The 27,038-nt window shown below is 44.9% G+C and overlaps 1 non-coding gene across 1 annotated transcript; it reads right to left on the reverse strand.

The window, feature by feature from the left end:
- Window positions 1-3,982: 3,982 nt before the first annotated feature.
- Window positions 3,983-4,089, reverse strand: LOC112441347 (U6 spliceosomal RNA). The gene has a single exon (XR_003029268.1). It is a non-coding gene; the product is annotated as a U6 spliceosomal RNA (small nuclear RNA).
- Between the last annotated feature and the right edge of the window lie 22,949 nt (window positions 4,090-27,038).

The raw sequence follows: 27,038 nt of genomic DNA on the forward strand, positions 1-27,038 counted from the left end.
CCATTCATCCATCCACATCCTATTGGTTCTGTTGCTCTAGAGAACCCTGACTAATACACTGAAGTTGAGGGGAGAACAGGAAATGCTAGCAGAAGAGGCGCTGCCCTTATTGAGGAACCCATGAAAGTGCCACATAAGAAACGTGGTTGGTGTTAAAGCCCTGCCAGGTCCTGGGAGTGAGAGCCATCTTAAGTCAGGGCCAGTCTGGGTGTGAGACGGGAGGCGAAGGAGCAGTAAGTGAGATGGGAGGAACAGAGGGAGAAAAGGAGAAGCTGATGACACCTGCTTCCCACGCGGCCACTGGCCCCTTTGGCTGGTGAGGAGTAGAAACTGCCAGGCAGGAAAAAAAAGGTCACATATCAATTCAGTCTCCTGAGAGGCAGAGATTTGTTAGGGGAAATACCTATGAAGGATAAAGGGAAAGGAAGCAAGGTTAGGCATAAAGGCTTTGGTCCATGGTTCAGGAGTGGGAAAGAAGGAGGACTGGGTAGGAAAAGTCTCAGATGCAGTGCAGTGGGGAGCGGGTCTGGGCGAGGCTGGCTAGTCCCCTCTCTGGCCCTGGCCAAGGTTGCCCAACAGAAGAGTTCCTGGCAGGCAGCAATGGCCTGGTTCTAGCACCCTTGCAGCACTCAGCTTTTAGATGGGGGCGTCCCTGGGAACTATAGCCTTGGTGCAAATGTGGGGCAGATCCCAAGTGTGGCTCCTGGGCTGTCAGTCAACTCTGCTCCTCTTGGTGGGTTTTCCTGAAAGAGGTTTGAGTGGCTACCCCCATGGCCACCACAGACCACACCCCCATACCACTTTGTTTGTTCCCCACGGTCACACATGCTTCAAAAAGCCCCCACGCTGCAGAGCTCAGCTGGACACGGGAAGAACATTTCACCTTTTAGTCAAGTCTTTACTTTTGGTTATTGCGTGGAGTTGAACCATTGTAATTGTGGACTTAAGGCTGTTTGTACTTTAAAGTGACTCCAGAAGTTTTATTAAGGGGCCAAAAGAACCATGTGGACTGAGGTTTTATCCAAGAAAGCCCACCCCCACTGAGGAGGCATAAATAAATTGTGAGACTCAGAGTAAAAATACCTTTGTGTCATCACTTCCTGAGTCCTTCTTGTTCAATGCAATGGTTACAGCTATAAAGTGCTTAGAATAGTGCCTGGCCTACAGTAGCCACTCAGTAGCAGAGGTTAGCTTTAGGCAACCTGGAGGTCCTGGAAAGAGGAGAGAGGAGAGACTGGGGACAGGAAAGGAAGGGGGAAAGCAGAAGGAGACAGAGGCAAATGTGTCAGTGTGGATATCCAGCCCTATTTCTAGAAGCTGGGCTCTGGGATGCCCCACTCAAGCATGAGGCCTGGTCTGCTTCCAGCTCTGGGAGGGACCTGGGGCTGAGAGGGAATGGCAGAGGTTCCATCTCTGGAATCAATTGGTTCATGAAGCCACTGTGTTTGGAGGAGGCAGAGCCCAATGTGTCCAGCTGGCTGAAGCCAACTCTCCGAGGAGTGTGTGTACTTCCCTGGAGGAGTGGGTATGTGTTTTAGGTTTCAGAGAATGACCCCCACGCTGGCCCTACACCAGCATCAGCCATCTCCATCGAGCCCTGCCAGTGGCTATGAAAAGATCTGTATAAGTGAAAAGTCCATTCCTGTCTCAAGGTGCCAAAAATATAGGTAGGAGGAAAAGATGTGAATAGAAATTTGATAATAAGGACTTAAAAGCTCAAACTAAAATCTCCAGGTGACAATGAAGAGGACATCAGGATGTTGTAAACTTCACTGCTCTGTGAGTGCTTCAGGCCAGGGTTGCTGTAGGAGTTCAGCGTGGAGGGACCGTTGGACCTGGAGTCGGACAGGTGGAGTTAGGATCGCATTTCTAGCCTCACTTTCTGGTGACCTTGGACAAAATTCCTTAACCACTCTGAGCTTCAGTTTCCTAACCTGTAAAGGGGACATAGAATACAGGATGGGGCTTGAGCTGCATCTTTCACTATGAGGAGAGTTTGGTGTGTTTCTTATCACAAGGTAGATTATAGGGTGTGGGCCATCACAGTAGAGAAAAAGCTTGGAGGAGGGAATGTTTGTGGTGTTTTGGTCAAAAGTGCCTGTAAACCTCTGATTCAGATGGGGGTAAGATACATAAAGTTGAATGGAAAGCTGATTTGGATGTTGACATTGTGGGGGTCCTTGAATTCCAGGATCCTAGTAATAGCTATGATCACTTAGCTAGTAGCATAGGCTGAATTGTGACCCCTCAGCCACCCTTGGCCAAATTGATATTTGAAGCCGTAGCCCCCAGTACCTCAGAATGTTACTATATTCGGAGACAGGATCTTTATACAGGTAAATAAGGTAAACTGAAGTCATTAGGGTGAGCCCTGATCCAGTATGACTTGCATCCCTTCAAAAAGAGATTAGGGCACAGCATGTACAGAGGGAAAACCATGTGAAGACGTGGGAAGAAAATGGCCATTCACAAGCTGAGGAGAGAGGTCTGGAACAGATCTTTCCTTTATGGCCCTCAAAAGAAACCAACTGATTGACACCTTGATCTTGGACTTTCCAGACTCCAGAACTGTGAGACATTTCCGTTTGAGCCACCCAATCTGCAATATCTTGTTATGGCAGCCCTAGCAAACTAACATAGCTAGTGTAAGCACTTTACATGTGTAATTTTATCAATTGCAGTGGGAGCATTCTTTTCTTTTTCTTTTCTTTTCTTTTTTTTTATTATACTTTAAGTTCTGGGATACATGTGCAGAATGTGCTGGTTTGTTATGTAGGTGTACATGTGCCATGGTGGTTTGCTGCACCCATCAACCCATCATCTACATTAGGTATTTCTCCTAATGCTATCCCTCCTGACAGGCCCTGGTGTGTGATGTTCCCCTCTCTGTGTCCATGTGTTCTCATTGTTGAACTCCCACTTATGAGTGAGAACATGCAGTGTTTGGTTGTCCGTTCCTATGTTAGTTTGCTTAGAATGATGGTTTCCAGCTTCATCCATGTCCCTGCAAAGGACATGAACTCATCCTTTTTTATGGCTGCATAGTATTCCATGGTGCATATGTGCGACATTTTCTTTATCCAGTCTATCTTTGATGTGCATTTGGGTTGGTTTCAAGTCTTTGCTATTGTGAGCACTGCTGTAATAAACATACATGTGCATGTGTCTTTATAGCAGAATGATTTGTAATCCTTTGGGTATATACCCAGTAATGGGATTGCTGAGTCAAATGGTATTTCTAGTTGTAGATCCTTGAGGAATTGCCACACTGTCTTCCACAACGGTTGAACTAATTTACACTCCTACCAACAGTGTAAAAGCATTCCTATTTCTCCACATCCTCTGTAGAATCTGTTGTTTCCTGACTTTTTAATGATTGTCATTCTAACTGGCGTGAGATGGTATCTCATTGTGGTTTTGATTTGCGTTTCTCTAACGACCAGTGATGATGAGCATTTTTTTCATATGCTTGTTGGCCGCATAAATGTCTTCTTTTGAGAAGTGTCTGTTCATATCCTTGATGGGGTTGTTTGTTTTTTTCTTATAAATTTGTTTAAGTTCCTTGTGAATTCTGGATATTAAACCTTTGTCAGATGGGTAGATTGCAAAAATTTTCCCCCATTCTGTAGGTTGCCAGTTCACTCTGATGATAGTTTCTTTTGCTGTGCAGAAGCTCTTTAGTTTAATTAGATCCCATTTGTCAATTTTGGCTTTTGTTGCCGTTGCTTTTGGTGTTTTAGTCATGAAGACTTTGCCCATGCTTATGTCCTGAATGGTATTGCCTAGGTTTTCTTCTAGGATTTTTATGGTTCTAGGGCTTACATTTAAGTCTTTAATCCATCTTGAGTTAATTTTTGTATAAGGCGTAAAGGAAGGAGTCCAGTTTCAGTTTTCTGCATATGGCTAGCCAGTTTTCCCAGCCCCATTTATTAAATAGTTAATTCTTTCCCCATTGCTTGTTTTTATCAGGTTTGTCAAAGATAAAAATATAGAATGTTTCACGAATTTGCGTGTCATCCTTGCACAGGGGCCATGCTAATCTTCTCTTTATCGTTCCAATTTTAGTATATGTGCTGCCGAAGCGAGCATGGGAGCGTTATTTTCACTATAGAGTGGTTACAGTCTTGAGCTGACTTCTTGGTTTTGTTCCTGACTTCACCATGTATAGCTTGGACATCAAATGCAGATGATGATGGCAATGGAGGTGGGGTTGGGAAGTGGCGTGTGAGTGGTGGGGAGATTTACTTAGAACTGAAGCAGGATGAAGCCATACACTGCCTAAAGTACATGCCCTGGACTTGGTCTCTAGATGACATCTATGAGCCCCGTCATCCCTGGAAAACTTCTTTACTGCTTTTACCTGCATCCTGACCCAGATCTCTCTATAATTTGCCACTGAAGTGTTTTTGTGTCTCAGTAGCACCTGCCTGTGACAGCTGTGCATTGATAAGTCCTCAATGTAGCCTGCATGCTCTGCTCTGCTGTCCTCAGCCCTCAGTCCCCTTCCCCAGCTGCCATGACCAACTTCCCTGTGCATAACAAGGTGTTAGTCATCAACTGGGTGCGGGGGTGAGGGAGGAAGAGTCAAATGGGATTGAATAGTGTTGAGTCGACTTGAGCAAAAGAGACACCATTAATGGAGGAAAAATGATATGTAAGATGGTATTACACATGGCTTTTTAAAGCATAGGGGACTGGTGGTCAGTAAAGAACTGAATGCAGTCAGAATAAGAAGATTGACTAACTTCATTGACTTTTAAAAAATATGTATATTTTTAATAGTTTTCTTCATTTAAAAGAAACATTTATTATAAGCAATTTAGAAAATTTCTCTCAGAGAAGTGAAAAGAGAGAGAAAAAATTTACCCATATTCCGATCACAGAATAACTGGCACACTGAGCAAGTGGAAATCCCCAAAGTGTAAACAAACAACTTTCAAACTGTTTTTCAAACTGTTGTTCAAGCTGGCTCAAACCTGCTCTCTGCCTGGTACTGTTTTGTTCCTTTGGTAAATCTAGGGCAGATGTCTTGACTCCTTTTTCCCCTGTCAAATAAGGGAAGTTCTCTTATAACTTTTAATCACAAAAACTCTGTCAGTGATTTAATTAATTAATTAATTTGTTATTGAGATGGAGTCTCACTCGCTCTGTCACCCAGGCTGGAGTTCAGTGGTGAGATCATGGCTGACTTCAACCTCCACCTCCTTGTTCAAGTGATTCTCCTGCCTCAGCCTCCCAAGTAGCTGGGACTACAGGTGCCTGCCACCACACCTGGCTAATTTTTGTATTGTTAGTAGAGATGGGTTTTCACCACGTAGGCCAGGTTGGACTTGAACTCCTGATCTCAAGTGATCCACCTGCCTTGGCCTCCCAAAGTGCGGGATTACAGGTGTGAGCCACCGCTCCTGGCCTCTGTCAGTGATTAAAATGTCCATTCTGTGTAGAAGCAAAATTCAAGATTTAAAATTTCTCTGTAACAAAGACTGACAACTGTCCACCAAAATCCATTTTCCCTTATAATAAAAGTTCTAATCTCATGGCTGGCCAGCAGACTCAATTTCCCAGTCTTCCTTGCAGTTGGAAGTGGCCGTGTGACTGAGGTCTAGCCAATGGAATGTGAACAGAGGGATAGGTTTCATTTCCAGGCCTGTCCCAGAAACACTTCCCATGTGTGCTTCTTCATACTATCTCCTCTTTCTGGTTGGCTGAGATGGGAGTGATCCAGATCTCTCTATAATTTGCCACTGAAGTGTTTTTGTTTCTCAGTAGCACCTGCCTGTGATGGCTGTGCATTGATAAGTCCTCACGTAGCCTGCGTGTGGGAGCTGTCTGTTAAAGATCATCAGCGTGGGACTCTAACTGCGTGGATGAAGCAAAGCCCACTGCCTTGCCTACTACCCTAACCTGGCACTTTCCTGTACTGTTATATGAGCAAGAAACAGACTTGTACTGTGTTGAGTCACTGCATGTTTGGGACTTTTTGTTACTGCAGCCTCTCACACTCTAACTGATACGCTCTCCAGCTGTGGTCTGTCAGGCTAAAAGCCTGCATTGGGAAAAGGAGGCACAATGAGCTCTCTACTATCCTGCTTGGTACCTCCTCACCCCATCCTCAATCTACTGACTTACTAACCGCAGTTTCTGAACACTGTGGGGTTGGCTGGAGCATAGAGGAAGTGGGAGAGGCAGTAAAGAGCTTACTTGGCTGGGACTGTCATGATCTTGCTGTTTTGGTGCCCCCATTGTTTTGGTAGACATTCAAAGTTGACCCTTTTTCTTGTGGGTTGCTTTTGTGGGGTGTGCTAGATATCTTTATTTGTCTCTCCATAGCCAACCTCTCATCCTCCTTCACCCTGCTTTGTTTCCTGGGCTGGTGCATGTAGAATGTATCAAAGGGCTCCCTTACCTTTCAGTGTCTGCTTGAGTTTGGTGAGTGGGGATCCCTGGCAGGAGTCTGGAGAGAGTCAGGGGAGAGAGGCTGGGGTAGTTATTCTCCTGGTTCCCTCTTTGTGGGGTCAACATCGTCTGGCTGCATCCCTCCATTGAAGGTTGCAGCTCCCGGCAGGTTCTCTGCAGACACTCCTCCCTGTACCTGGGCTCCCAGTTCTGCCCTATTAGGATGCTAAGGCTGTTATTAGCTTCAGAACACTGCACTATTCCCCCAAGGTCTTCTGCCCCACTCACAGCTTCATACATAATCTTTTTATTAATCTCTCCTCAAATGATCTAATTTGAGTGCCACCTATTCTGCTGTGCCCCTAATACAGTGGGTTTTTTGAGATGCCCTCACCTGAAGCATCCAATAGTGTGCACTTCTGCTGATGTGGGTGATGCATCTGCTATGCTGCTGCTTATAATTTGTCCCTCGGCTCCTGAGCATTCTGTTATCTGTCCTTTCCAAGTGCTTCAGAGAAATGGGGGCTCAGAGATTTTCTGTGACTTGCCCAGGGCCCCAGAGTTAGTGGGTGGTTTGAGCTGGTGCTCTTCTCCCTGCCATGTGCCACTTACATTACCAATCACTTTCCCAAAAACAGTTCTGCCAGGCTGTACACCAGCTAAAAAGTGAAATAATCCTATTTTTCAGCCTGAATCGAGTGCTACATGGATAAAAGAGTGAGTTGATGGAGCTGGCCTTGGGCAAGCTCATTCTTCCGGCATGTGGACAAATGCCTGACAAGATGATTATGTCAGGAAGTTGCAGGAAGGAGACAGAACAAGCAATTTAGGCCTAGATTCTGCTGTGCTCTTGCCAAATGAGATAGCCAGGGACTCAGTGAGAGGAGGTGCCAGCAGGGGGCCCTCTGGGCAGGTAGGTGTGGCCAACTGGCCATGTTTGCAAACACTTCAGCTTGAGTGGAGGCTGAATCTGCCACCACCACCTCCTCCCCAGCCCTAAAAACATCGTATACTACTTGGGCATCTCTTGGCAAAGGCAGCGTTGACTCACAGCCCCTCAGCCTTAAATCCTAGAGGCAGTGTGGGATGCGGCCATTGCTCTGTTGCCTGACGCCCCCTAGAGAGCAGAGCTCTTGCCAGCCCCTCAGCCTGGGTTTTCCCCAAAGCAGATCCAAGTGGATCCAACTGAGGCAATTGCAGGCATCAGGAGTTGCTCCCTCGGGGTGCCTTCTTTGACCCCACCCATGGGCTGGGTACTGCTCCTAGATGCTTTCATGAGGCCCTGTTCTTATAACCTCTCTTATTTCTTTTATTTATTTACTTATTTTTTTTGAGATAGGATCTTACTATGTTGCCCAGGCTGGAGTGCAGTGGTAATATCACAGCTCACTGCAGCCTCAACCTCCCAGGGTTCAGGTGATCCTCCCACCACAGCCTCCTGAGTAGCTGGGACTACAGACATGCACCACCTTGCCCAGCTAATTTTTTTGTATTTTTTGTAGAGTTGGGGTTTCGCCATGTTGGCCAGGCTGGTCTCAAACTCCTGGGCTCAAGTGATCCACTCACTTTGGCCTCCCAAAGTGTTGGGACTACTGGTGTGAGCCACTGCGTCCGGCCATCCTTTATTATTTCAACAAATATTTATTGAACACTGACTACTGTTGACCTTTCATATCTGTGGATTCTGCATTTGCAGATTCAACCAACCTTGGATTTAAAATATTTGGAAAAAATACAAATAAAAAATAAAGTATAATAACTATTTACGTAGCATTTACATGGTATTAGGTATTATAAGTAATCGAAAGATGATTTAAAGTGTAAGGGAGGATGTGCATAGGTTATATGCAAATATTACATCATTTTATGTGAGGGACTTGTGCATCCTCGGATTTTGGCATCTGTGGGGGATCCTGGAACCCATCCCCCTGGATACTGGACGGTGACTATGTGCCTAGGCCTATGCTAGAGCCTCGTTCTAAAATTTAGACTCTCTTGTAAGTAACACTTGTTATCATTGTTTTGTAATTATTTCTTTACCCCAGAAGACACCAGGTAAATCACTGACTTTAAAAATTTAAATATTCTTATTTTTAGCTTGGCTAGAATGCTGCATGAATTTTGGGAGGCTGTGTCTTTTTGTTATTTTAAAAATATTTTATTAAAAAATCTTTGTAGCCTAGTGCCTTGTGCATTACCTACAAACAGAAGATACTCCATCCATGTTTACTAAATTAATGAATGGATGTGGCATTTGGTGTCGGCTATTGAATAAGCTGGGGCTTGGGGATTCCTTGGCAGTTGTTTTTTTTCTTTCTGTCAGGGGAGGAAAGCAAGTCTGTCAAGTGCTGTTCAATGAGATATCCAGGGCCATGGGCAGAGCTGAGCTCAGAGCTCAGAGTTCCTGGAGTGTCCACACCTCTCTCCTTTGTGCTTCTTGCAGCTCCTGTACCCCTTACCCTGGGGCAGCCAGTATGAATGCATGAGGCACATGTGGGGACTCTGCTTCTGAGTTCGGATACTGCATGCCATCACCATTATCCCTGAATGTTCCAGATGAGAACACTGAGATCCAGAGCTGCCGCCCCTCAAGGCCTCTAGGCAGAGAGGTGGAGTGGAGGCTAAGTCTGTTACCCTTCAGCCACCCAGCACTGCTATGCCAATGGGTTTACCATTTCAGTGCCTCCTCACTGGTCTAAGTGACAGACACTGACATTCACACATTCTCAGCCAGGGTGGGTGGCATCATGCCATGGATGGCACCAAATTGGGTGTTGGGGAAGTACTGCTGTGTCCCTTCCCCCCAGCCCTCCCAGCTCATTGGCCCCAGCTGTGCATGTAGCAGGGGCTCAGGAAATAGGTATGGGAATGAACGGAGTAATCTGCCTCAGGAATCTTAGAACAACACAAAAACAACCTTACCAACAGTACTTGGTCTAACACTTCATAGTCCTCTAAGTGGTTTCACTGTGTTATCTTGTTTCATGTACCTGCTCTCATTTGAAATTGTTGCAGGGTATAAGCATATAATTAAAATACCAATTAAGCCACATTCTGAAATACATCAGGCTGTGTGTGAGCATGAATTAGGAAAAAGTCAAATGACAATTCATCAATCTAGGACTCATTCCCCAGGTGCAATCCACAACCTACCTCCTCTGCATCCCAGTTTTGCTCCAGGTATGTTACAGTCCTCACTGCACTGTGCCTTATTAATTGTTCGTCATGTTGCTCTCTTGTCTCCTCTCTCGGGAATTCTTCCTCCCTTTTCTGTATGTGAAAGAAAATCTTCCTTAATCTTCAAAGCTCTGGTCCTGGAGTTCCAATTTTGTTTGTGCTTTCGTAACACCTTTCTCCCCCCTCCATTCTTGCAGACTTTGCTATTGCTCTGGATGCTGCCGCAGGCCTGCACTGTATCACTTCTTACATTGTATTGTAATGATTAACTTTTTCCTTTCCTTTCCTTTCCTTTCCTTTCCTTTCCTTTCCTTTCCTTTCCTTTCCTTTCCTTTCCTTTCCTTTCTTTTTCTTTTGCTTTTTTGAGACAGAGTCTCACTCTGTCACCCAGGCTGGAGTGCAGTGGTGCAATCTCAGCTCACTGGCAACCTCCACCTCCTGGGTTCCAGCGATTCTCCTTCCGCAGCCTGCCAAGTAGCTGGGATTACAGGCGTCCACCACCAAGCCTGGCTAATTTTTTATTTTTTAGTGGAGATGGGGTTTTGCCCTGTTGGCCAGGTTGGTCTTAAACTCCTGACCTCAAGTGATCTGCCCAACTTGGCCTCCCAAAGTGCTGGGATTACAGGTGTGAGCAACTGTGCTCTGCCTGTAATGACTAATTTTGTTCCATCACATCAGACTGAGCACCTTGAGGGTAGGGCTATTTTATTACCTCTAGTGCCTGGGACCCTATAGGCATTGAATGCATATCTGTTAGATGAAAAAATGGATGTTCCTGGGGCACTTGGTGGCCTGGTCAAGTCCTTGGCCGATTGGCATTTGTTAACCTTGCTGTTCCCCTCATCCCTCAGCCCAGTGCCCAACAGAGCAGGCTTCCTGGTGGTTAGGCCAGCACTGGGAGTATAGCCCTGTTTCGGCACAAAGCTGCTTGCCAGGTAAAGAATAAATCTCAAATGTTATAACCTGCGTGCTTTATTTTTTAATCACTTAAAAAAAACCCAAAACTGTAAAACAAAAAACCCCACAAACACCACAAAAATCCATTCTCTTGGCAAACAATATCCCCAGGAAGGATTATGGGAGATTTGGCTTCTCTGAATGCACCTGGCAGTGTATTCTATGTTGCATTCTCCAAAAAACAATTGCCTCTGCAGACAGTAGATAAGACACATGAGTGTGTGTGTTTGTGTGTGTGTGCGCATGTGTAAGTGTGCACACACACACTGAGGACATGGTGTGGTTGAAAGGGTATGGGTTTCAAAAGGCAGGCAGACCGAGGTTTGAGTCCAGCTGGACTGTCACCAACAGTATGACCTAGGGCATCTGTAAAATTGGACTAACAAAACCTATATTGGGAGGTTGTGTGAGGATCCAAAGGGAGCCACAGCACCACCAGAGTTCCGGAGACTCAAATGCTCTCCCCAAAGGGCAGAGTGGAGGCTGAGGATGCCCTTCAGTTCCTGGAAAGTTCTCTCTCCCCTGGAGCCTTATATGCATGATCCTTGTCCCATTTTTGTGGCATTTGACAGTACTGCCTGTTGTTCTTTATTTTTTTTTCTCTTTTCTCTCTTTCTTTCTCTTTTTTTTTTTTTTTTTTTTTTTGAGATGGAGTCTCACTCTTTTGGCCAGGCTGGAATGCAGTGGTGTGATCTCGGCTCACTGCAACCTCCACCTCCCAGGTTCAAGCGATTCTTGTGCCTCAGCCTCCCGAGTAGCTGGGATTATAGGCGCGCACCACCAGGCCTGGCTAATTTTTGTATTTTTAGTAGAGATGGGGTTTCATCATGTTGGCCAGGCTGGTCTCAAACTCCTGACCTCAAGTGATCCACCCACCTTGGCTTCCCAAAGTTCTGGGATTACAGGCATGAGCCATCGCGCCCGGCCATTGTTCTTTGTTGTTATTCTTCCTAATGAGACTGGAAGCACCTCAAGGGTGGGGCCACATCCAGTACTTCTTTCTGTCTTGCAGAGGAGAAGTTCACGAGGTGGATTGGCCTGATGGGTCCTGGCTCCACTGGGAAGACCCCTGGGAGAATCTGAATCTTCTTGGAGGACTTCTCTGCTCTGCTTCTAGTTCTCCACCTCCAGGTTAGGAGAGGGTCCTGACACCAAAAGTTCATTTCAGAATCTGCCTTTCAGCCCTTCCTTCTGGTCAAAGGTGTGAGTATGGCTGGCATGATGGGATGGAGAGAACATGGGCTTCTCAATCCCCAATCTACCACTAGTAAGCTATGGGAGCTGCAATCCTCTCAGACCTCCGTTTCCTATTCATAAAAATGGGAACAATAACACTCCCCTCATGGGACTGCTTCTAGGTGCAGTGACAGGGCAGCGGCACCATCTAACACATTAAAATGCTCAGTTTTTCTTGCTAATACCATAAGGAGATTTAAAATATAAATGTATCTATAAATTCCCGGACCCCAGTGTTGCCCCGTTGAATAGAAACTACTGGAGGTTGGGTTCTGAGAATGTGAATTTTTGAGGCACTCCCAGTGAGACTCTGAGAAGCCACGATGTTTGGGAATGACAGCTTTTCCATTCTTCAATTCCAGATGCTATTCATAATGAGATGTGCTACCGATAACAACTTCTCAGGAAAAAATGTGTGAATTACCAATTACATTTATACATTTCAACCTCAGACTCATTAAAAATTGCACCCCTGGACTGTGCATTGTCTCAGCTGTGGTCACAGGACTGAAGGAGAAGTCTATGTGGTGTGAGGCAATAACCATGACTGTGATTAGATGGCAGCCTCGATGATCACCTGGTATATGCCATGCTGGGAGGCCACTGAGAATGCTCTGCATCATCCCCCAGGCCTGGGATGCAGAGTGTCGGGGAATCAGTCCTGTGTCTCTCTTCTCCAGCATCTCTCAGCTGGATGCACTGGGCTCTCTTTGTGGTTCAGACCTTCAGGAGCCAAGCCAAATTGAGTCAGAGCATGCTCCTCAGTGTCTGCCCTACCACTGAGAGGGGTCAGCCTTCACCTGGCATCTGGCAGACCAGTCTGCACCGTGGGGCTTCCTCGTTGCTGTTGGAGCGTCTTTGCTCCTCACAGAGTTGGGAAGGGTGGGAGGGCCTCTTTCAGAGCTGTCTGCCCCTTTCCCTGTGTTGGCTGAGTCCCTAGGACTGTACTTGTGCGTTGATTTCCCTCTTCGGTTCATTGTATTTGTCAGGATTCAGGCAGGAACACACAAACCAGGCTTGGTGTATCTGATAGAGGAATTTAACACTGGCTATAGAATGTGTAGATGTTGGAAGGCTGGGATGGCAAGAGGGAGACTGTGAGGTGGCCCAGGGCTTATGACCTATAGAAAGCTGCTGCCCCAGCTAAGGCTGGGGGAACAAAAAGAAGGAGGGTTATCATTAGGATTTGGAATGCAGAGGAGGAGCCATAGCCTCGGGAGCATTGCTGTGGAGGAGGGACTGCTGCAGCTAGAGCTGAGATGATGGAAATAGCACAGCTGCTTGAGAGACATCACCTGGAGAAGAAGGAACGAGAGAAAGAGTGAGAGGAATAGAAGATCAACACTACTCTCCCAGCATCTCTTATTGAGAGAGCTTGTGAAGAAGTCAGCTGGCAAAGGAGCCAAGTGTGACTGAGCGGTGTGCAGAGAGTGTGGTGGGCCTGGGAGACAATAGGCAAACAATGAGTACATTCAGGCAGTCAGCACAAATTTACTAAGTACCTTTTTTTTTGAGACTGAGTCTCACCCTGTTGCCAGGCTGGAATGCAGTGGTGCGATCTTGGCTCGCTGCAACCTCCACCCCCCAGGTTCAAGTGATTCTCCTGCCTCAGCCTCCTGAGTAGCTGGGACTACAGACACACCCCACCACGCCCGGCTAATTTTTGTATTTTTACCGGAGATGGGGTTTCACCATGTTGGTCAGGATGCTCTTGATCGCTTGACATCGTGATCCGCCTGCCTTGGCCTTCCAAAGTGTTGGGATTATGGGCGTGAGTCACTGTACCTGGCCTACTAAGTGCCTTTTAAATGCCAGACACTGTTGTGATGCTGGGGGGTGAGCAGGGAACAAAACAGAAAATTTCCTGCCATCTAGGAGCCAGCATCTTAGTTGGGGAGACAGTCAGCAAACATAAAAAAAGTAAAATATGTAATCTCTTAAATGGCAGTAAGAGCTATAGAGAAAAATGAAGACGGGAAGGGGGCAGAGAGTGGTGGGAATGAGGGGGTGGGCAGGAAAGGTCTCACTAAGAACAGTTTAAGCAAAGACCTGGAAGAAGCCAGGCAGCAAGCCCCGAGGCTCTTCGGGGAAGAGCATGGCAGGCAGAGATACAGCAAGGGCAAAGGACTTGAGGCCTGCCTTGGTTAAGGAAAAATAAAGAGGCCTGAGCAGAGTGTGCGAGGGGAGAAGAAGTAGGAGATGAGGGCAGGGGGATACAGCTGAGCAGTTTGGGCTCCAGAAATAAAAAAAAAAATGGGGACCTCTTAGGATAAGCGGGCCACCTAAAAATTCTTTATGCAGGTTTTTGTTAGGCCCTGGGCTCCCTCTGACTGATGACCTGGGTGACTTGCACTGACATCCCTTTACCCCTCTTGTAGGATCACAGAGAGGTCAGAGGGTGGGGCTGGAGGACAGACCCTGCAGGGTCATCATAATAGCTTTGGCTTTGATGCTAAGTGAAATGGAAAGCCTTCTACCCTTCTCAGTGCCCACTATCTCCTCCCCACACCCCAACTCAGGAGTGGAGCTCTCTGCCTTGACCCCCAGCTCAATTACTGGGATTCTCCTTCCCCTGATCCCGGCAGACACACATTCTCAACTAGGCTGCAGGCTTCCCCAAAACAAAACCCCTGCCTATTTTACATATCACTGCACATCTAGCTGGGGCTTGGCTCCCAGTAGGGGCTTAATAAATACCCGGCGAACGAATGAGCAGTTAAGCAGATCCTCAGATCTCACATTGGTCACCAGCTTTGTGACTCAGCTGCTCAATCAAAGTCAATGTCAACTGGGTGCACAAAATCAGTCCATTAGTTAACTGGAATCAGCCAAATAATAAAGCAGTTGCTTGACTGAATTTCTAAACTGGCCACATGAAACCTGTGTGGTTACAGTCTCAGTCTCCATGAAAACTTTGGGGCTGCAGTGTTACTGCACAGAAGGTGTGTCCACCCCACTGCTTTCTGGTAATGATGGAAGTTTTTTCCCCCCATTTATTAGTGATGAAGGGTTTGTTGGAGATAATTGTATTTTTAGCAGCACAGTTAATGAACTAGCTAAGCATCAATAGATGAAATCATAAAACCATTAAACACCAAGAGCAATAATGGGAAACTGCGTCTGGTGGTAATGAAATTAAGTGTCTTTATGAGGTCACTTTATTACTTTTCTCCTCGGCTCTCTTGCCCTCCCGAGTACATGGTGACTGCTGCTCCTAATTGCTGTTTCACTAAAATGCACAATGCTCTCCATTTTGTGTTTTAAATTCCATGTATTTCTAGGGCCTTCAGGATCACTAAACCCTCCACCAAGAGAATGCAATAGAAGTGGCGGTTATGAAAGTTTCTGGAAGTGGCCCAGTAGTACAGAAGAATGAGGATAGCAGAAAGGGTTGAGAAGGAATTAAGAAAGACCTGCTGGACTTTACTGAGCCCACACTGATGAGTCATGTGGTCAAGGTTGAGCCCATGCAACTTTGGCACAGCCTCCAAAGCCAGGGCAAAGTCACTCACAGAGGGACTGGGTGGCTATGGTTAGACCTGTGCTTGAACCATGCTTTTCAGCTTGGGAGCAAACTCATATGCATAATTTCCTTTGACCCTGTGACAATCCCATATGATACGTTTTTACTCTCACTTTTCAGATGAGGAAACTGAGGCTCATAGAATCACCCGGGTCCCGCTGCTGCGTAGAGGGCAAAGCTGGTGTGCTTTCCCCATGCCAGAGGCCTTAAGGGTCTGGAGCCCACTCACTTGCTAGTGATTTAAACCTTGTGCAACCAAACTCATGGCACCATACTTAATGCAATAATTCAAGAAACATTCTTTGAGTATCTACTGTAGGCTAGGGATACAATGAGCAAAACAGAATCCTTCTCTATCCTCAGGGAACTTAGATGTACCTGGGGAGAGTTCCACAAGCAACAATGTGTGGTGAGTTAGGTGAATCAGAGAGAAAGCACCATGTTACGGAAGCTGCTGGCAGGAGGCTCCGATCTCATCTACAGGACAGAGAAGCCTTCCTGGAGGAAGCAAGGTTTGAGATGAAACCTGAAGGGTAGAAGATAAATAGATGAAGGAGGGGGAAGAGCACGCAGGCCAGGAGGAAGCCTGCACAAAGGTGTGTCTAACATGTAAGAGAAATTGGTGGCTGAGGAACTGGATTGATTTAGGAGGCATCATCAATTGATAAGGCTAAGGAACTGATTCAATTGTGGGGCTCATGGAGAGACAGGAATTAGGAACCCGCTCCCCCACAACCCCAGTTCCTGACGTGGCCACCTGTGGGATGGCAGTGCATTTACTGAGATGGAGTGCTGTGGAGGAGCCTAATGGTGGAAGTGAGGTTGGGAGAAGATAATGAACGGTTATCTTATCTATGGTGATGAAAATGAGCCCTAAAAGGCAGTTCAGCTGACCCAGCTTTGTTATGATCTCAGGGCCAAGAACTGAATTAAAGCCCCGATGTAGACATGGTGTTAATTATTTCATTGAGGCCACCCATTAAGGCTGTAAACACTGAGTTTGTTTCCACCCTACTGAGAAATCGAAAGGACAGAGTGAAGCTTCAACATGATCGTCACCAGCTGGAACAATCAGGCTTAACACGATGAAATTTAACAGGGACAAATTTAAATTACACTCCTTAGGTTCGCAAAATCAGTTGTTTCTGTAAAGGATGAAAAACCTGACTTAACAGCAGCTCATGTCAACAGAACCTAATAGAGTCAGTTGGCTATGAATTCCACACAAGCTGACATGGTGATGTGGCTGGCCCTTTGTAAGGAACACGGCTATACTGCAGCCAAGCAAGGATAGGCCAAGGTAAACATCCTGCGTGACTCAGCCAGTTTGTAGCGCAGGAGTATAGCTCCACTTGTTGTATAATCACAGCCATGTAGCCATAACATGGGAAGGCTCATCACTTGGCTTGGAGCCACTATCATCTGTAAAAGGTATAATTGCCCTGCTGACACTGTACAGGCATGCTTGTGTCCAGAGAAAGAGAGAGAGAAGGCCAGAGCTGTCTGTTTTGTAAATGGACATGGGGGAGCCAGGACACAGCTTGGCTTGCTTGTGCCCGTAGGGCAAGAGTTAAGCTGCTAACCCTGAAGAGAGAGCTGGTTGTGCAGCTGTATGTGGGAGCCACCGGAGCAAGCAGCCAAGACGGAGACAGTGTAAGAGAGATGCTGAATAAAACCACATTTCACCTACTTACAGCCCCCTAAGAGTTCTTCCTATCCATCCGCCATTCATCCACCCACTCCCTTCGGACCTCAGCATGGGCTGGAACCTGACCTTAAACTTAACACCCTTCTTCCACTTCTAATGTCCCCTTGATGTATGAGATATTGGAGAGGAACCCATGAAGCTTCCTCTGATCAGGATAGAGAAGAACCTGTAAGAAAGGTGCAGCAGCCAAGGAGAGAGGCCAGCTCAGAGATATGTCTGTAGGGAAGTCAGGGCTGGCTTGTAGGCTCGAATGTTGGGGAGCTGCATGCCATGTGATTGGAGGGTGTCTCTAACAAAACACCTGAAAAAAAAAAAGAGGCAAGGGACATAATTCTTAGCTAACAAGGGGGCCTCAGAGAGAGGGATTTGTTAGGGCTAGGAGAAGGAGGAAGGATGCACCAAGGAAATGATAAAGGATGAAGCATTGCAGAAAAGCCAATTGCTGTATTAATTCATTTCAGTCATGTGTTTGAGCTCTGATTTTGTGTATAGCCCTATGCTGTGGGAAATGCTATGAAACAACAGCCACAGAGTCAACAGCGCTGATTGGTATGGCTCAGATGACCAGTGCTGTTCAGAGGATGGTGAGGGGTCACCAGGGAAGAAGCCATGGAGGAGCTGAAGCTTGAGCAGGCCCTTGATGGAAGGGGCTGGCGAAGATGTCACTGCAGAGCGTGAGCTGGGGAAGATGAAGAAATCAGCTGACTGGAGTCTTCAGAAATGGGGTGGAATAGGTAAGGGAAAGCCCAGATCTGGGCATGCTTGGTGGGCCAGGGAGGAGCTGAGATGGGTGGAAGGTGTGGAGGTGAGCTCTTACCTGGGGAATACAGAGTTCGTGGAAGGGTCTCCTGGCTCCTGGCTGGTGAAGCTGAAATCAATAATGACGCTGAACCTATAACTTTCCTCTTGATTGTTTTCTCTCATCGTAGCGTGTGCCCTGTGTTGTTGACTACCCTTGTGTTGTGCTGATATTCCATCACAGAGGTGAGTGCCCAGAGAACAGTAAGGAGGGAAGCCCAGAGGAAAGGCTTTGCGGGGAGAATCCCCACTGCTTTCTTATGGGAAATCAAATGAATGAGATAGGGATGAGCAGGTAATATCTAAATCGTACAGAGTCCCCCTTCTTCCTTCTTTTCTTCCTTTCTTTCTTCCCTGGTATGGTTTGAATGCATCCCCCCAAAGTCATGTGTTAGATAGTCCCCAAGGCAAGTGTTGTGAGGTGGGACCTAATGGGAGGTGTTTAGGTCATGAGGGCTCTCCCCTCATGAATGGATTAATGCTGCCATATAAAGGGTTTCTGGGAGTGGGCTCTCTCTCATCCTGCCTTCCATCATGTGAGGACACAACGTGCAAGGCACCATCGTGGAAGAACAGAATGTCTTCATCTGACATCGAACCTGCTGATGCCTTGACCTCAGACTTCTCAGCCTTCAGAACTGTGAGACAATAAATTTCTGTTTACAAATTACTCAGCCTGTGGTATTCTGTTATAGCAACACAAAAAGAAGCCACCCCCCATTCCTCACTCCCTCCAACCTTTACTGAGCAATAGCTGCCTAACTGTTTTGTGCTAAGGGATGGAGATACAAAGATGACTGGAACACAGTTCCTGCTCCCTAGGAGTTCTCAGTCAAGTAAGTAAGTAACACAGCTCTTTGATCTTAGAATGTACTCTCAATATACTAACAGATTTTCAGAAGAAAAAAAGTTAGAAACACTACCACACTCAATGTCCACATTAGCAAAACATTCTGGTTTCAGAAACACTCAAGTGTGAAAAAAAAGTGTTTTAAAGTTGAGCAGTATGAACAGAGTAACCATTTTCACAATAGGAGTGGTCCCATTGACCTATCAAAACATGAAAATGTGGGGGAAAATGTGTCTTGGAATTGGTAGTTACAGCAGTGTGATCATTGTCACAATGGGTGGGAACAAAACGCCATTGGAACCCACTGGAGGAACCCCTTAATGCTGTGTGGGAACACCAGACAAGGCTCCTGGCAGGAGATAGTGTTGGAATGCTGCCTTCTAGGCTAACAGTGGTGGACAAGAGGATGGTAAAGAGTCCAGAGGAAGCGGGGTTCCAGGCAGAGGGAGCAGCTTCTGAGAGAGGTGGGTGTGATGCATATTGAGAGCAGCTCTTTGTTGTCTTTGTTTGTGATCGTTATCAGCAGTGGAGCAGAGAGGGGCTTCAGTCTGAAGGGGCCTGGACCAGTCTTATCACAAAGACAACAGGGAAGGAGACAGGAGCACTGCAGAGCAATTGAATGAAACATCTTTGCTGAAATTTCTCATCTCTTGAAAAGTTTTTATGTTTTCTATTTACATAAGTCATAAACCAATTGCCTAATGCAAAAATGTCGTGTTCTTGAATAGTAAGAAAAGGCAAACAGATTTCAATCAATAGACTCAGAATTTTTCATTAAATCTGCTTGCTTATTTCCTTAAACCTTTTCTCCAGGGCAAATGCGCCCTTTAGAAGTGATTGATTGTGTTGCTCCCATTGGTATCCACACTCCTTAGGCTCTTTCTCTCTCTCTCTTTTCCTTTCTCTGCATCTCTCTCTCATCTTCCCTGTTGTCAAGCTGTTGTCAAGCAGCTGCCCTCAGCTGAAACATCAGGCAGGCATGAAGGAGTATATTTTTTGTTCAGATGTGTGCACATGTAAAGCTATTTCTGAATTGCATCTTTGCAAAATAACCTTTGGGTATCGGCATCATGAGGATGCCATTAGCAGGAAATTCATCTGCGTGGATCTCGGGAAGGGGAGAAAGCTACCATAGTGTGGAAAGAAAGCCTAACTAATAAACAGTCTGGAATGACCTTCCCAGGAAGGCCTGTTGAAAGAGATGAACAGTACTGGATTAATTAATTCTCCTGGGTGGTGCCCCTTTATGTTTCTGGGGGAATACATGTTCTCTTAGGGCCAAGAAGCACCCCTCTGGTCTGGTCTTCTCTGCATTTATTCAATAAATATCTCAACTCACCATGTGTCCAGGGGAGAGAATCACCTGACTGCTCCCTCTGCAGACTCTCTCTGAGTCCTGGGAGGGCCCTGAGTCATCAGAGCACAGAGAATCAGGGTGGGTCCAGGTTCTGATGGAAACTGCACCAGGTAGGAGTCACCAGCCAGCCTCCTCCTGCTGCTTCTGCCGCTGGAGCCCCTTTGGAGCATGTTTCCTCTTCTGTGAAATCAGCTTGTTTACTATGGTTGACCCTTGAATGACGTGGGTTTGAGCTGCATAGGTCCACTTTCACACAGATTTTGTTCAACAAACATATTGGGATTATTTTTGCGGGGGAAATGTACAACAATTTGAAAAGACTCGCAGATGAGCCGCATGGCCTAGAAATGTCAAAAAAATTAAGAAAAAGGTATGTCACGAATGCATAAAATATGTGTAGATACTAGTCTCTTTTATCATTTACTTCCATAAAATACCCCCGAGACAGCAAGACCTCCTTTTCCTCCTCCTCTTCAGCCTACTCAGCATGAAGACTTGAGGATGGAGACCTTTTTGATGATCCACTTCCACTTAATGAATATTTAATGTGTTTTCTTCTCCTTATGATTTTCTTAACATTTTCTTTTCTCTAGCTTACTTTATTGTAAGAATACAGTATATGATACATATGCCATACAAAATATGTGTTCTTTATGTTACTAGTAAGGCTTCCAACCAATTGTAGTCTATCAGTTAAGTTTTAAGGGAGTTAAGTTTTGAGGGAGTCAAAAGTTATATGTGGATTTTCAACTGCGTGGGGGCAGGGGTCGGCACTCCTGGCCTTTGTGTTGGCCGAGGGTCAACTGTAGATGATCTCTAAGACTCTGTTTCGGTTCTATGGCAGTAATTCAAGTAAGAGTGAAGACACCCATTGCTGAATGTTTAGACCATGTGCCAGGCACTTTGCTAAGAGCTTTACATATATGATCTCATTTAATCTTCATGGCAACTGTGTGAGGTTCATGCTTTTATTATCCCAGATGAGGAACTGAGGCTTAGAGGTGTTATGAACTTAGCCCTGGGAAACACAACTGGGAAGTGGCAGAACTGGAATGAGTCCATGTGTCTGATTCTGTCGCCCACACCTTTAGTGCATTATCTTTGTGTGCTTGGTCTGCTATAATAAAATACCACAGGCTGGGTTGCTTAAACAACAGACATTTCTCACAGTTCTGGAGGTTGGGAGGTCCAAGATCAAGATCCCAGCAGAATCTGATGAGGGCTGTCCTCCTCGTTTGTAGATGGGTGCCTTCTTGCTCTATCTTTCCATAATGGGGAGTGAGGGTAGGGGAGCAGGTGGGAGAGAGAGAGAGAGAGTCTTTTACTCTTCTCATAAGGACACTAATTGATGGGAGCTCCACCCTCAGGACTTCAGCTGAACCTATTGTTTTCTACAGGCTGCATCTCTTAATGCCAACACAAAAGGGGGTTAGGACTTCAACATAAGAATTTTGGGAGGACACAAACATTTAATTCATAATATGCATTATGCAATATTGCTTCCTTCCACGATACAGAAAAAGTGTGGGTGGGAAATACTGGGCCACCGTTAGAAGCACGGTAGGAGGCACACACCTCCCTCCCTCGAGAGGGAGTAGTCAAGGGCAAGCTGCTGTGTCTGTGAGCAGAACACAGGGAGCTGTGAAGAGGGCTTCTGTGCACTGCTTATGAAGCCAGATACACCTTGGGGACAAGCTACTACCTAGGTGTATCTGGGATTGTTTGTGAAGATCCATCTGTTCCTTTCACAAATACTTTTTGAACACCTACGTTGTATTAGGGTCTCGGAATTCAATGGTGAAACAAAAAGATCGCACTGAATTCTTGGAAGGGCTTGATGGAGGGCTGTGAGAGTATTACTGGGGGTCCAGCCTGGGGCTGGCAGAGAATGTGGTCATTAAAGTTTTCTTTAAGGAAATGATTTCTGAGCTGACCTCTATGGGATCTGAATGCTTTAACCAGACACAGGAGGGAAAGTGATGGGGAGGGCCAGTGCGGCTGGAGCTGGAGGAGGGTATGGAGGGCCAGGTTCTCTAGGGCTTTGTAGGTAATTAAGTACTTTGCTACTTAAGTTAAGAAAACTTAAAAAGTTTTCTATTGCACTTAAAATAAAGGTTTTAATCAGGATTTTAATCAGGAAAGCAATGTGAATGGATCTGCACTAAAACAAAGTCCCTCTGGCTGCTGTTTGGAAGAGGCTCTAGTGGGAGTTGGTGGGCTGATGCCTTAGACCAAACAAGAGCTGGCAGTAGCTGGGCTAGAGTTGGCAGAGGAGATGGAAAGAATAGGAAGGATCAGTGGGATATTTAGGAGGTAAAATCAGCAAGACATGGGGGGATGGATTGAATTAGGGGTTGTAGGAGACATAATCTACATAAACTGGGATGGGCAAGCACATTTGATACCCTGGTTTAGGAACCTGTGCTTTAGAGGTAATGTCCCTTCTTAATGCTTCCCAAGGGTCTAGGTATATCAGTCAGGATGACTTCACTTGCGTGGTAAGAAATCCCCCAACTCAATGGTTGTAAATAATTAGAAATCATCTCACATAGCAGGAAGTCCATGGGTGATAGCACTTGCCCCGGTGGTAGAATCAGCTCTGTGATGTCACCAAGGACCCAGGCTCCCTCCCTCTCTTCACTCTGCTGACTCCCACTGGGGCCAGCTTCCCTGGTGGTGGCAAGGTGACCTTGGCATTTCCAGGCACCAGACACCCAGTCACAACCACATCCTTCTCAGGCTCACCTGGCTAGACAGAGTCAAGTTATGTGCTCTGCCAGGAAAATGGGATGACTGTGAAGGCGTAGACTGCTAAGAATTTCACCATGGACTGCAAATGGGGCCATCTTCTCTGAAAAGTGGACAAATGAACTAACCCAGGCTCCTGTTAGGGGAACTAGACATGGGGGCTCATTGGGTTTGTCACACTGTCCTGGACGAACACATCTCAGATTTTGAATTTCTTAGATTAATAAACACAATACAAAGAGTGGGTGGGGGAACTGACATAGGATTGCTGACTTTTCATTTTCACCTAGTAAATATTTAAAAGATTACCATCTGCTGTCTCTATCATTTCATTAGAAGAACATCTTTTGTTTTTTTGAGAGAAAAGTAATTTTATTTTTTTAATTTATTTTTATTTTTATTTATATATATTTATTATACTTTAAGTTCTAGGGTACATGTGCACAACGTGCAGGTTTGTTACATATGTATACATGTGCCACGTTGGTGTGCATTTAACATTAGGTATATCTCCTAATGCTATCCCTCCCCCGTCCCCCCACCCCACAACAGGCCCCGGGGTGTGATGTTCCCCTTCCTGTGTCCAAGTGTTCTCATTGTTCAATTCCCACCCATGAGTGAGAACATGCGGTGTTTGTTTTTTTTGTCCTCGTGATAGTTTGCTGAGAGTGATGGTTTCCAGCTTCCTCCATGTCCCTACAAAGGACATGAACTCATCATTTTTTATGGCTGCATAGTATTCCATGGTGTATATGTGCCACATTTTCTTAATCCAGTCTATCATTGTTGGACATTTGGGTTGGTTCCAAGTCTATGCTATTGTGAATAGTGCCGCAATAAACACACGTGTGCGTGTGTCTTTATAGCAGCATGATTTATAATTCTTTGGGTATATACCCAGAAATGGGATGGCTGGGTCAAATGGTATTTCTAGTTCTAGATCCCTGAAGAATTGCCACACTGACTTCCACAATGGTTGAACTAGTGTACAGTCCCACCAACAGTGTAAAAGTGTTCCTATTTCTCCACATCCTCTCCAGCACCTGTTGTTTCCTGACTTTTTAATGATCACCATTGTAAATGGTGTGAGATGGTATCTCATTTTGGTTTTGATTTGCATTTCTCTGATGACCAGTGATGATGAGCATTTTTTCATATGTCTTTTGGCTGCATAAATGTCTTCTTTTGAGAAGTGTGTGTTCATATCCTTTGCCCACTTTTTGATGGGGTTGTTTGTTTTTTCTTGTAAATTTATTTGAGTTCATTGTAGATTCTGGATATTAGCCCTTTGTCAGATGAGTAGGTTGCAAAAATTTTCTCCCATTCTGTAGGTTTCCTGTTCACTCTGATGGTAGTTTCTTTTGCTGTGCAGAAGCTCTTTAGTTTAATTAGATCCCATTTGTCAATTTTGGCTTTTGTTGCCATTGCTTTTGGTGTTTTGGACATGAAGTCCTTGCCCATGCCTATGTCTTGAATGGCATTGCCTCGGTTTTCTTCTAGGGTTTTTATGGTTTTAGGTCTAACGTTTAAGTCTTTAATCCATTTTAAATTAATTTTTGTATAAGGTGTAAGGAAGGGATCCAGTTTCAGCTTTCTATATATGGTTAGCCAGTTTTCCCAGCACCATTTATTAAATAGGGAATCCTTTCCCCATTTCTTGTTTTTGTCAGGTTTGTCAAAGATCAGATAGTTTTAGATATGTGGCATTATTTCTGAGGGCTCTGTTCTGTTCCATTTGTCTATATCTCTTTTTTGGTACCAGTACCATGCTGTTTTGGTTACTGTAGCCTTGTAATACAGTTTGAAGTCAGGTAGCGTGATGCTTCCAGCTTTGTTCTTTTGGCTTAGGATTGACTTGGCAACGCGGGCTCTTTTTTGGTTCCATATGAACTTTAAAGTAGTTTTTTCCAATTCTGTGAAGAAAGTCATTGGTAACTTGATGAGGATGGCATTGAATCTATAAATTACCTTGGGCAGTATGGCCATTTTCACGTATTGATTCTTCCTATCCATGAGCACGGAATCTTCTTCCATTTGTTTGTGTCCTCTTTTATTTTGTTGAGCAGTGGTTTGTAGTTCTCCCTGAAGAGGTCCTTCACATCTCTTGTAAGTTGGATTCCTAGGTATTTTATCCTCTTTGAGGCAATTGTGAATGGGAGTTCACTCATGATTTGGCTCTCTGTTTGTCTGTTATTGGTGTATAAGAATGCTTGTGATTTTTGCACATTAATTGTGTATCCTGAGACTTTGCTGAAGTTGCTTATCAGCTTAAGGAGATTTTGGGCTGAGACGATGGGGTTTTCTAGATATACAATCATGTCATCTACAAACAGGGACAATTTGACTTCCTCTTTTCCTAATTGAATACCCTTTATTTCTTTCTCCTGCCTGATTGCTCGGGCCGGAACTTCCAATTCTATGTTGAATAGGAGTGGTGAGAGAGGGCATCCCTGTCTTGTGCCAGTTTTCAAAGGGAATGGTTCCAGTTTTTGCCCATTCAGTATGATATTGGCTGTGGGTTTGTCATAAATAGCTCTTATTATTTTTAGATACGTCCCATCAATACCTAATTTATTGAGAGTTTTTAGCATGAAGGGCTGCTGAATTTTGTCGAAGGCCTTTTCTGCATCTATTGAGATAATCATGTGGTTTTTGTCTTTGGTTCTGTTTATATGCTGGATTACACTTACTGATTTGCGTATGTTGAACCAGCTTTGCATCCCAGGGATGAAGCCCACTTGATCATGGTGGATAAGCTTTTTGATGTGCTGCTGGATTCGGTTTAACAGTATTTTATTAAGAATTTTTGCATTGATGTTCATCAGGGATATTGGTCTAAAATTTTCTTTTTTTGTTGTGTCTCTGCCAGGCTTTGGTATCAGGAAGAACACCTTAAAAACAAAGAAGAAAGAAACCTTGTGTTTCATAAGTTTAGCATTATGAACATTTACTGTTTTGCATTTCTCTTACCTGAAATTTGGGAACCACTCTCTTGGGACCACGCTGAGCTATATAAGGCAGAAGTTCTTAACTTGAGTCTGTAGATTGCCACCCCACTGCTGAGGGGTCTGTGGAACAGGAGCCAGAGGCTCCATGAACTTGGGTGGAGAAAAATTACAGCTATTTCTTTTTTTTTTTTTTTACTATCTTCTATGTGAAATGTAGCATTTCCTTCAATTACAAACGTGGCAACAAAGCGGTCATATTAGCTCTAACTGTGATTTTGTCATTAATAGAATTCGCAAATGTTTTCATATCACATTACAGTTGTTGTAGATATCTGGAAATGTCATTAACACCCACCACTATTTTGAAATCACAGTAGCTATCAGACTGGCTGCTAGACAGCATGTGAGCTCAGAATTCCTCACAGACTCTCCTGCTGTACATCTGGCCACTTGTGGCAACTTGATGCCTCAGCAGGGCAGCCATCAAAGCAGCGGATCTGAGTGTTTTCCTCTAGGTGACCCAGACCTTCCAGCATCTCTTAACTGAATTGTTTGTGGATGAATTTGCGAAGTAGTTGAATCCTTTTTATGGTTTGCTGAAGTTTTGCAATCTGAACTGTTCTGACTTGAATTTTTAACTCTCCGTAGGCAGTGCCACCTTGGGTGGCACAGCTGAGTTGGAATATTTCTGATTGCTGAGTGAACTGTCGGAGTGTGTTATTTAAAGCAACTTCTTGTGATTGCTGACAGATTGCACGGTGATGCAGGTCGTGCACGGTGCGATAAGCTCTGGGAGAAGCAGAAGTCCTCTTTATTTTTTTTCTGGATTTACTCTGTATTTGTGCAATGTCTGTGATATGAAGTGCAGTCTTACATGCACACTATGTTACTCACATGTTGTTCTTGCACTATTATTGTGTGAAAATACCACATATCTAAAAAAATACCTTTGTGAGAAACAATGACAATATCAGAAATGAGAATCATTATTTCTAAAAAGTCGTAGGAAGTCACACGCAGCACTAGCTAAATTTCAGGGAGGATAGGACCCGTGATCAACTGCAGTAATCCCACATCTGTGCAAAGGTTAAAAGATACTAACGGTACTTAAACCTTGGCTAATCATAAAACCTGTCTTATTTTACTCACTGGTCATAAAATTTAACAAATATTTGACACTTAATTAATATACAAATGACTGCCTCCTATGTAGGTCTATCAAACAAATTACTTAGGAGTCATAAACAAAATATGATGCTTCAAAGAATGTTAGTGGCATAAAACATTTTATTTTAGCTTTATTTATTATTTATTTTTTACAGACCCAATTTATCTTCAGG

The sequence above is a fragment of the Pan paniscus genome, chromosome 9, assembly GCF_029289425.2.
Source record: "Pan paniscus chromosome 9, NHGRI_mPanPan1-v2.0_pri, whole genome shotgun sequence".
Taxonomy (NCBI): Eukaryota; Metazoa; Chordata; class Mammalia; order Primates; family Hominidae; genus Pan; species Pan paniscus.